Genomic DNA, 10,061 nt, shown 5'->3' with positions numbered 1-10,061 from the left:
GTAAAGACAAATCTTCCACATTTGTGCCATTTTATGGCCCTTTTTCTCATCTCTCTGATGTGGCAGCCATTTTGTGTCTGCCTGTTTACTCCTCTGACACCCTTCCTCCCTTTACTGCTCTTAAGGACACTTTTGTGATCAGCTGGTCACAACAGGTGAAGGGATAATGAGCAACAAGGCTGTTATGTACTGAGTTGAATAGGATCCAAAATGCAGCAGTCTGATTGGTCCATAGGCCAAAGTGGAGTGTGTGTGCAGTGAGTTTTGGCTGATGCTGGAATCTGGAGACACAGAGGCTTGTCTCAGTCTGTGCTGGACCCAAAGCTGTGGCTTGGGGATCTCCCTCGAAATCTAGCTGGGAGGGCAAAATCTGCTGCAGTGTTGATGCTGTGAGCACTCCCACCCTATGCTTGGGTTGCATATATGTGAAAATAGAACTATGTATCCTGAAGACACCACAGCCTCGGTTGATCTTCATTCCAAAGAAACCAAACCCAAGGTAAGTGCTAGAACTCAGGGAGTCTCTCACCATTCAGAGATTGGGGTGCATGCAACTGTGTTGAATTAAAAATGGCTTCTTTCCCTCAAAGCTCAAGGAAGAACTTTTTAGTTTGGGTATGTTTCTCATATTGTGTCATGTTTTATAAGGTCTAGTGTGAGGAGATGTTCTCTGGACAGCTGGCATGGGAGGAGCAGCCCTGCCATTTATCTTGCCTCCCCACCTCCCCCTTTATCTGTGTGGAGGCTCTCCGAGGGCCAGATGTTAACAAATTACCTTAATTATTCCCACACCCCATTCCTTTGGTGTGGCTCTGTACCACACCATATGCACCTCTGTAGGAGTCAAGTTGTAAATGAAATTCCCAAAGTTCACAGCTCAGAAGGTGATGGAAAGTGCGTTTGAAAGCAATGCCCTTAGAGGCCATATATTCTGAGCTTTGTCAGGCATAAGTACCACAATCTGCACGGCTGCAACAGTGTAGGCAATGTCTTAATTACTATAATTAGCCCTGAATCAAAGCCTATCATTGGAAGCATAATAAGCCCTGAGCACAATAAGTTACATTCTAAAATAGCTGGCTGGGAAAAAAATAAAGACAATTTGGTATACACAAATGAGAAGCAAAGAGGTGCTAAGTACTTCATTTAATTTACACTTAAAATTAGTAGTAGCTGTGGCTTGATCTCTGTGCTTGATAATCTATTCAATAGACTGAAGAAGGGATCTCCTGTTATCCCATAAAATCACGCATTAAACTACTTACTGAATACATATTTCACTCTTCTGCACATTTCTTGCATTCAGAATTCTTCTGGGTATTTTTTTTCTTGCTTCTTCCTGATCACTTTCCAGTATTTTCCATTGCCCTTCTTCAATGTGAATAATGATCACAATCAATAACTTCATTCCTATTTGTTCTACTTTGATCTAACTTTTTATATAATCTGGAAACACGTCCCATGCAACCTAAACCCTTTGTGGGACCTTAGGTAACCTTCTTGCTTTACATTATTCATGCTTTGTGGATTAACAAACATAGGCAGTTTGCACTGTGAGCAAATTAATTCTCCCATCTACCATTTTTTATTTCAGAAGAAGAGAGACAGAGAGGAGCTATGAATGCCTCAGAAGAAGAAGAGTCTGAATGGGAACATAAAAGGTTGTAGTTCTGTCATAAACTCAAAACCGTCTCCTATTATCAAAGGTCAAAAACATTATCCACATGTCAGCCAAATTTATAAATACACTCTCCATGGAGCTGAACCTAAAGTATGAAATAAATAGTACACTGGGAGTTATAAAGATGAATTAGGAGCATGGGAACCTGAAACTCTTAGTTTAATTGCTCCATTAGGCAAGAAAAGAGGTGATGTCTCCACATTTATGCACAGGAAATTTGGGGGTTATTTTTTTTAAAAAATATGAAATTATTGTATAGCTTTTAAAGCAGAATGTCAACGTGCTACAACGCAGATTGCCCAATGGGGAGTGCCAAAGTTTTAGAATTTGCCACACAACAAGACAGTTGTACTGGTTGCTGGCAGGTGGCTGCTTAGCAATTGGAAATCACCTTAATTATCATCAGAAAATGCTGTAATTCAGATATACAAAACCGTCTTCTTCCCCCACCAAATCATGGAATTTGGCTTGAAATGGATGGAAAATGTTAAAAAAAGATGCAAGTGAATTTTTTGGACAGCACTAGGCAAAGTACCTAAAGTCCATTAGAAAAACAAAGCACACACGTTTCTAAAACAGCAAAGCATCTTCGGAATATAGGTGATTTTGAACAGCAGTGGGCTTTATCCTTTCCCCACATTGATGGAATAACCACAAACATACCACCACATACCCTGGAAGTGGAGTCACCAAGCTTCTGAATTTTACTGCACAGAAATGAGCAGTCTGTTCTTTCTTGTTCTTGCTAAAGACCACAGGCTAGATTGCTCTCAGAAGAAGTGGGTACTTTTTCCATGTAACCCACAAGTGCAGGGTGACTCACACAATGTGGATATTTGCTCACTGAGTGACAATTACTGCCATCATAGCAGCACTTGGGCAGCACTAATTATATTAATTTCAGAGCAATATTACTAGTATGGCTTTCCTTCTGGCTGAGTGCAGATGCAATTTCCTTTTTCTGTCAAGAAATCCCTGAACACCACCACACATACTTTCACAAAACCACAATTCCCAGGAGTCTGTGTGCAGAGGCAAGGACCAGTATCAACCCACAGTTTGAAGCTGTGATGTAGATATTACCAGGGTGAAAAATCACCTGTACATCAATGGATATAACACAGTAGCTTCTTGACCTAATTGTGTACATGGGGCAAGATCAGTGCAGAACAACAAGCCACTCTTTGACTGTGGGAATCAGACCCTTGGGAGCAAGCAAATATTTGAGTTTGCTTACATTAATTTGTGTGATAAGGTTAACATGAATTTCCCCAGAAGGCTTGCATGATGTGCTTCAAAACAAAACAAAACCCTAGAGACAGAAACCATTCAGGGCCAAAATAGATATGATGTGTGAATACAATTAACTTGTGCATTATTATTTTTTGTTATATCTATAGCAGCCACAGCATGGTCTGAGTAGCCTCAGGACTACAAGGTTGGGAGGAGAGGAAGGTTAACTCTTTCCCTCCCAGGAAAAACTGTAATTCAAAGGAAAGCTCCATTAGTGCCAACAATATATTCCTGTGGATTCAAGTAGCAGCTTCAAAGAGGCATTCTTTGTTAGGACCATAGCAAGGAGAAAAAAAATTAAGCTCCCCCCCTCCCATATTCATAGTCCAGAGGCTATTTAGGTCTTCCACAGTTGCTAGTTACATTTTTTAAAAAATCACTTTAATTGCACTTATGCAATTACAGTGGTACCTTGGTTCTCAAACACCTTGGTACTCAAACACCTTGGAACCCAAACACTGCAAATCCAGAAGTAAGTGTTCTGGTTTGCAAACATTTTTAGAAGCCGAATGTGCTCCGTTTTGAGTGTTACGCTTCCATTTTGAGTGCCACACTTCTGTTTTGAGTGTTATTCTGTCTGTTTTTGCTATTTATTTTGTGTTTTGTTTTTGCAGCTCTTTTTGTTTTTGTGACTGTGTGGAACCCAGTTCAGCTACTGATTGATTGGTTGTGTGACTGCAGTACATTGTTTACTGCTTTCATTCTATGGATCAATGGTCTTGTTAGATAGTAAAATTCATGTTATATTGCTGTTTTAGAGGTTGTTTTTAAAAGTCTGGAACGGATTCATCCATTTTGCATTACTTCCTATGGGAAAGCACGCCTTGGTTTTGGAACGCTTTGGTTTTGGAAGGGACTTCCAGAATGGATTAAGTTGGAGAACCAAGGTACCACTGTAACTTGTTTGGCCCTTAATCTCACATGATATCCCACATTACTCCCCCACATCAGTTTATTCAGTTTCCAAAAGGGCAGATAGTAGAGGGGATATTGTATGGATTGATGTTTAGTAAAATGTTCCTTCTTCATTTTTAACCTTTTCTTTACGATTTAGAACAGAATACCAATAACAGCTGCCTGTACCCATTATTAGGAAATCTACCTGTCACCATGGTCCACGTTTAAGACATTCATTCATTCATTCATTCATTCATTCATTCATTCATGGAGCTGCATGACTGGTTCCTTCAAATCAATATGTGAAATTCCTTTTTTTTTTTCCCCCTCAAATATTTATTGGTATTTTCGAAAAACACACAACAAACAAAAACAAAAAATAAACAAAATAAAAACAACACAAAAAAGCATATTCGAAACTAAACAGAAAAATAGAAAAAACACATACAGTTTCTGATACTTATTTTCCTCAACCTTGTTTCTCAGACCTCCTCACACCTCCCCTTCTTGTATTCCAATTTAAATTGTCAATTCAGCAAGTCCTTAACTTATTTCTTCACCTTAACTTAAACATTTATTCTAACATACTGTTATTTTACTTTACTTCTTTTTTCCATTTCCTCCATTTATTTTTAACAGCCTTATTTTCACTTAATTTAAAAAAAAAAGGAAAAAAAAACCAATTTCACCTTATTAGAATTACACATCAATACTTATACCTCATTAATTTATTCTTAAACCTTTTTCCTAAGGTCGACCAAAATTTCCCTTCCACGGTTTACCCAATTTCCTTACCACTAACAAAATATAAAACAAACAAAGCAATGCAAATTATCCTTATGTACCCTTTGGATTCCCAACCTCCACCCACCCTTCTCCCGGTTCCAGTCCCCAACCAATATCCATCAGTCTTTATATTATTTATTTAGCCTGGAGATCTCAGGTCCGAGGCCCTTATGTCTCTCTCAGTTCCTTTCTGCCGGTCTCTTTGATAGACCTTGATGTTAAGCCCCAGGTCTCGGAGGGGCTCCGGCCCAACAGAATCGGTGTTGCTTCTAGCCAGTCCTCCATACTTAAAAGCAAAAGCAAAGCCTATGGGGTATTCCAACTCTTGTTTCAAATTTCTTTCAAATCCAAATGTCCCCACAGCTCCAGCTTCCACCTTCAACAAATTTATAATCCTCAGGTCTTCAGATCTCCTCAAAAGAGGATCTCTCCATTTTCCAAACTCCCAATCAAACCAGGCTTTCCGCATCCAGTTTTTATTGTCCTTTTTTATCATCATGTCAGGCCTCATATTGTAGCTCTCCTTTGACTCCTGCAAACCTCCATCTCCTCCTTCGTTTTCTTCAAAAAGAACATATTGCTCCATCGTGTCTACGCTTTCGGTTTCATTTATTTGTTCAGTTAAATAGGCTTCCTGTTTCAAATCCTTATCAGACTCCAAGCTGTTGTTTACTGTCCAGTGTAATAGCGATACCTCTGTAGACAAAGCATCGTACTCATCTTGTAAGTTTCCCAAGAGAACAAGTGCTCTGTCCAATTCTGCTTGGAATTTAGACACTCCAGCCATTTTTGTAATGTAGTATCCTTGTTACCCCTCTAGGGGGATTTAATTCCTTGATCTTCCTTTCAGCTCAGAAACCAAAAGTCCAGTTATTTTGTATCAACCTTATTTTCAACAAGTTATCCCGAATAAACCAGCAAAAACAGCAGAAACAATGTTCTCTTTTTCCAGCTGACAACTAGCTGACTAGCAGCTCACTTGACAGCTGTCAAAATCTTCTATGCAACAGGCTTTCTCATCGGACGTTCCCGGGTCTAGGGGGGGGTGTAGTTTCAGCTCCCAAAATTCTTTTTATCCTCCAGAATATCTTCTTATAATGTCCAGACCGTGAGGTCAGGATCTTTTGTTAAAAAAAGCAAGAAACAGATTCTCTCGACCTTAGCTGCCCAGTCCTTTGCTTTAAGTTGTTTACAAAGAGGGGGGGGGTGGACTTCCTTTTTAGCCCCTTCCCGCTCGTTCCAAATCCAAGATAAGAATTTTTTTAAAGTTCCAATCTCCGTATTACTCACGGGTTGATGTTTTAGAATCCAATCAATCTTAGAAGAAGTTGGCGCTCTCTGTCAATGGCTTGCGGCTTCACTCCGTAGACGAGGGAGTACTCTCAGCACCACGCCTTACCCTGCCTCCGTTCCGAAGCCTTTAAAAAGGCTCCGTCGCGGATTGGGGGGGCGCAAATGGTGCCCGCCGAGTCTCTATGTTCACAGGCATCCGCGCCTGTGATTTTAAGGGTCCCCGCTTCTCCGCAGCGGCCAGACCCAGACGCTACGGAGCCGATTCCCTCCGGAGCTCGGAGGGAATCCGCCATTAAACAATGGCACCAACCCGGAAGTTGTGAAATTCCTCCTCTTAACAATTGCTTTCTCTTTATGGTCATTATGCCAAAGTGGCAAAATATTTTAGCCTTCCTGAAAACAGAAAGACTCTATATCTTGCTTCTCAACTACCATTTTCTGAGTTCGCTCATCTGAGCACTGGATAAAAGCAGGGCTGATTTTTTTTTTTTTTTTTTTTTTGGTAACACTTATTAAACAAAAGAATAAATGAAGAAACTTCCCCTCGGTTCACTGCAGCACATCAGGGATGAAAATGTTCACTAACCCTTACCCTTCTGCAAAGTATGTTGTGAAATATAATGGCAGGTATTATTAGCATAATTAAAAAGACCCACTTTTAAATTGCTGCTATCAAGTAAAAGGATTACTCATGCATCTATAATATTTTCCTTAAAGCATCTTGGAAGAATGCACAACTCAGCAGAATCTTAGCTGTCTCTTAATTACGTTCTACACATATCACTACAGAGAGAATTGGGAACGAATCGCGATTTCAACTGGTGCAAGTTTTGAATGGTCCTTGAAGCATCATTAAACCAAAAGTCTTTAAAAAAGAACCGTATTGTACACTGGCCAATGGACAAGTAATGGGTTTGCAAATAAATCTACATTTTATAATTATTGCTCAAGTGTCGCAGTACTGCTGTGTGTGATCTTGTGTTAACAATGCTTTTTAAAACACATACACACATACACACAATGTCTTTTTTAACACTGAGAAATTTAATCTGGAATTAATGCCAGTTTACAGCTCTGGGTCATTCTTCAAATTGTTCTATCTTCCATAACAGGATTTCTGGCTAGGAGTGCGTTAGCATCCCCTTTCTAGATGTTAACAACCATTATTCCATGCATGCATGCATCCATGTACGTATGTTTATTTTTTAAAAAGTCTTACTGTGTTAAGGATTGCAGCCTATGTAGCCTTGTAAATTGACTACATTCCTCTCATTTTCAGAGTACTTTGAGAATTAGTGTGCAGTTAGATTTTTCTAGCACTTTGCAGATTTCTGCAAAAAGGTTTCACTAGCCATGGAATTCTTACCAAGGTTTTCTTACACTCAAGTTTGCTTGCTTGAAAAAAACCACACACACTGAATGTTAAAAGTGCAGCAAATTCTAGTAAAATTCTGGTGTTCTTTTTCTAACTAGATAATAAAATTGTAAGCATGTCATAATGTTGCGATTTATGTTGCTGCCCAACAAGTACTCATGTGAAGTGCAGCACAATGAGAGAACAGCGATATTGCAGGGGGAGGAGGATGGAAATGCCAGCAGGGAGGCAGGCAGGTGGCCCACATGAGTGGGTGGTAGCCCAGACAGGTGAGCAAGTGAGTGGGTGGGTGGCTCAGACCCACAGGTAAGCGAGTAGGTGGCTCAGGTGGGCTTGGCAAGGGAAGCAACCAGGGGATGGCAGACCCAATTGAATCTATTAAAACCTTGGTAAGAATTCCATGCCTAGGGAAATCTCTTTGCCTAGCCCTAATAAATACCAATGGTTGACTACTTATTGATGTACTACAACTCCCATCAGCCCCAATCAGCTTGGCCAATGGTCAGGGATGATGGGAGTTGTAGTCCCATAACATCTGGAGGCCCACAGTTTCTCCAGCCCGTGGTTTAAAGGATTCATCTGAAAAGGCAGGTTTAGAGTACTCTATTTCCTTTCACCATCTTCTTATAGAGAAGAACAATTTATCTAATAGAAATGGACATGCTTGAGCCTCCTTTCCAGCAAATCTATAAATCCACCTTAAAGAGCAGCATTTTAAGGATAGACAGTTGGGTTGCAGACCTTGGCAGGAATGTAGATTAACACAGTTCCAAAGAGGCAAAGGGCCAGGAAAACAGGCTGAATAGTTCATAGATGCCTTGTGGAGGAACAATTATGCTCCTGGTATATCCAATGCAAGTGGAGTCAAGCCATTATCTTTCAGTAGACATTCTAAATTATGCATCTTTATTCACAACATGTGCAATGTCATTTTAAATGGCCAATCCTTTAAAAAACAGCGGTGATAAGGGTTAAGGGGCAACAAGTGTATGTGGCTGTGGGGAGGTCCAATTTCCCATTTCTGGAATGGATTGGGAGGATTCAGATGAAAGCTGAGAATCAGTTTGATTCGAGCCTGTTCATGTCTTATCCAAACCTACATACATATCTGCAGTCTTAAAAGCTTTCTCTCTTGTAATAAGAATCCTTTGCCTGTCATAGCGAAAGCACCATCAGTGCAGACTGAGTGATGCCATTCACGTGGAATGTTGTTATCTCTTAAAAGATTATTATAAAGATAAAACCCTTGTTCAGAGGCTGCAGGCTTGGTCTTCACCAATAAAGTACTCCCAGAAACATCACTCGCATTAAAATTATAGGAAATAGCCATAGATGTACTAATCAGGAAGCAGCAGGAGATTCATCAAGCTACATGGTACATTTCTTGGTTACGTGCATTATTGTGTAGCAAGAGCCATTTAGCAATTTGGTGTCTGACAATGCCCTTGACAACTGAAACAGCTTTAGCTGCCTCCTCTTACCACTTTTCATGTATTATTTTAGTGGCATCGGTCCCAGATGTTCACTGACTGCAAAATGCAAGCAATCTCATCCATTCTTAAACAACTAAATGCCTATGGTCTTTTTTTTTTTTAGTACCACAGTCTGATCTATGTTTACTTGGAAGTAAATACTACTGTGTTAAATGGGGCTTACTCCCTAGTATTTAGGATAACAGGTTTTTAGGGTGGTTATTAATTTAGTAAAACAATACTACTACTCCTCTTGTTCAAGGTAAGTATCCTAGCTATCCTACCCCAATATTACAACTGTGAATAATAAAAATGCTGGACCCTAACACAACTCCAGAACTGAGGACTAAATGGAGAGACTGTAGCTCCATTGCTTTCAATGCAAATGGTCCCAGGTTAAATCTTCAACATCTCCAAAGGAGCAGGAAGCAACTGATAGGAAAGGCCTCTATCTGGAGATAGATGGGTCTTGTATCCGCTAGGGAGCGGGTGGCTCTGTGGTCTAAACCACTGAACCTCTTGGGCTTGCTGATGGGAAGGTCAGTGGTTCGTATCTGTGAGACTGGGTGAGCTCCTGTTGCTCTGTCCCAGCTTCTGCAAACCTAGTAGTTAAAAAACACACCAGTGCAAGTACAGTGGTACCTCGTGCTACAGATGCTTCAGGTTACAGACGCTTCAGGTTACAGACTCCGCTAACCCAGAAATAGTACCTCAGGGTAAGAACTTTGCTTCAGGATGAGAACAGAAATCAAGTGGCGGCAGCGTGGCAGCAGTGGGAGGCCCCATTAGCTAAAGTGGTGCTACGGGTTAAGAACAGTTTCAGGTTAAGAACAGACCTCCAGAATGAATTAAGTTCTTAACCCGAGGTACCACTGTAGATAGTTACCGCTGTGGCAGGAAGGTAAACAGTATTTATGTGCACTCTGGTTTCTGTCATGGTGTTCTGTTGCACCAGTTTAGTCATGCTGGCCACATGACCCAGAAATCTGTCTGTGGACAAACACTGGCTCCCTTGGCCTGAAGCGAGATGAGCGCCGCACCCCCGTAGTCGCTTTTGACTGGACTTAACCATCCAGGGGTCCTTTACCTTTTTGTTTGTATCCACAGCAGTGACCAGAGGAGAAATGGCTACTGGGAGGAGCACAGAGAGAAGTGCCTTGGTGCATCTGTAGCATCAAAAACAGACACCTTCATCTGCCCCAGCTGCAAAAAGACATCTCTCTCCCATATTGCTCTCCAATGGTTTGACTTTACCCCCCTGATG

General features: G+C 40.8%; 1 long non-coding RNA gene across 2 annotated transcripts; it reads left to right on the top strand.

Moving 5' to 3' along the window:
* The first annotated feature begins 229 nt into the window (after window positions 1-229).
* On the top strand, window positions 230-6,900 carry LOC310761618. Of its 2 annotated transcripts, none has more exons than XR_014547578.1 (3): window positions 230-499; window positions 1,595-1,661; window positions 6,668-6,900. It is a non-coding gene; the product is annotated as an uncharacterized lncRNA (long non-coding RNA). The 2 variants fall into 2 exon arrangements; XR_014547579.1 differs by having other exon boundaries at window positions 236-499; window positions 6,740-6,900.
* Window positions 6,901-10,061: the final 3,161 nt, after the last annotated feature.

The sequence above is a fragment of the Podarcis filfolensis genome (genome assembly GCF_964270895.1).
Source record: "Podarcis filfolensis genome assembly, chromosome: 4".
In the NCBI taxonomy this organism is placed as follows: domain Eukaryota; kingdom Metazoa; phylum Chordata; class Lepidosauria; order Squamata; family Lacertidae; genus Podarcis; species Podarcis filfolensis.
The sequence above is the reverse complement of the archived record's forward strand: the minus strand, read 5'-3'. Positions and strand labels throughout refer to the sequence as shown.